The following is a 1,526-nucleotide window of genomic DNA, read 5'->3' on the forward strand; positions in this document are numbered from 1 at the left end:
GCCGCCCCAACCCCGCCTCTCCCCGTGGCTTGGGGGGGGGGTCATGCCTGTGGCTGTTTATAATCCGCAGTGCCTCATGGGATTTGTAGTTTCACCACAGCTGGAGTGCCGAGGTTGCCCACACCAGATAGAACTATTATTATTATTATTATTGTACAGGATTTATATAGCGCCAGCAGGGTGCGCCGCGCTTTAAGTGCACACGGGAAGAGAGATGCTCCGGTGTTGTGTAGATTGAAGACGCAACGCACAGCTCACCCCCTGTCATGCATCTTTGCAATCCACATTCGGGGGCACGGGTAACCGTCTTCCAGAGAACTTATCTTTAGAAGCTGCCAAACCGACACACGAGGCTTCTTCCAAAAAGTCTTTTTACAGAAGGCTGTGGAATAAAATTTGATACAACTGCTGACGTGTTTCTGCCTTGCCCGGCCTTAGTCATAGCTGTGACTAAGGCAGAGGAGGCAGAAACGCGTCAACAGTTTGTAATAAAACGTTTGTGGATACTGGCGATACTTTTTGGAAGAGCATCGTGTGTCGGTTTTGCAGTTCCGGTGTTGCGTGGTTCAGTGACGTGCAGTACCTCTTGCTCCCGGTGACGCATTGCCCAGCCCCGCCGGCCGAAGCTCCGCCTCCCGCCGGAACGAAGCCCTGTCCCCAAGCTAGTGGAAGGGAGGAGCCTCCCGGTCCCTCACTTGCTCCTCATCGCTGAGGCTCCGTGACAGGTGACACAGCGGGGAGGATTTCCATGCTGTGTAACCTGTTAGATGCCGATCTGAATGGAGAAAAAGCTGTCAGCTTCAGACAGCTTTTTCCTCCATAATTCTAGGTGAGGCTCCGCCTCCCCTGACCGCACGTCCCTGGTGTGGTTGGAGCAGCAAGCGTGTTACAACAAGCCGGGGAGTCCCGGGTCGGCGTGTTGTAGAGAGTTTTCAGTTACTTAGCAGGGGGGGTCTAGGGCCAGTGTCTTGGATCCAGGCTGCGGCAGAGCATTGGACATAAATATTTCAAATATTCATAATATAGACCCGGAAAGGAGGGGAGGAGTGATGTAGTACAGAGGGTGGCTTGGGGTATGGAGGAGGGGAGAGGGTGACACGGCAGACCAGGGTCAATGGCAGGTGAGGGCTCAGACTCGCGTACTCCTCCAGCGGTTCCATAGAAGTTAAAGGAGAACTATGGGGTCAGTGTTTTACCTTGGCACTCCAGCTGTTTTGGAACTACAAGTCCCATGAGGCATTGCAAGGCTCTGACAGCCACAGACATAACTCCCAGAGGCAGATGCATCTCGGGATTTTGTAGTTTCAGCACAGCTGGAGTGCCAATGTTCGCCACCACTGCCTTAGGGTAACGTTAGGGCACAAACTAGCGTCCTCCCGTCACCCTAGGCTCAGTATATAGGGAGCTACAGCTCGCGGTATACTGAGACGCCGCAGCCGGGGCGGATCCCGACTTAGACGACGGGATCCGCCCAGCTGCGTGAGTGACAGCTGGCTCTGCCTATCTAGAGGCAGAGCCAGCTGTAC

This window comes from Nanorana parkeri, unplaced genomic scaffold (assembly GCF_000935625.1).
Source record: "Nanorana parkeri isolate BGI_ZX_2015 unplaced genomic scaffold, ASM93562v1 scaffold3921, whole genome shotgun sequence".
Taxonomy (NCBI): domain Eukaryota; kingdom Metazoa; phylum Chordata; class Amphibia; order Anura; family Dicroglossidae; genus Nanorana; species Nanorana parkeri.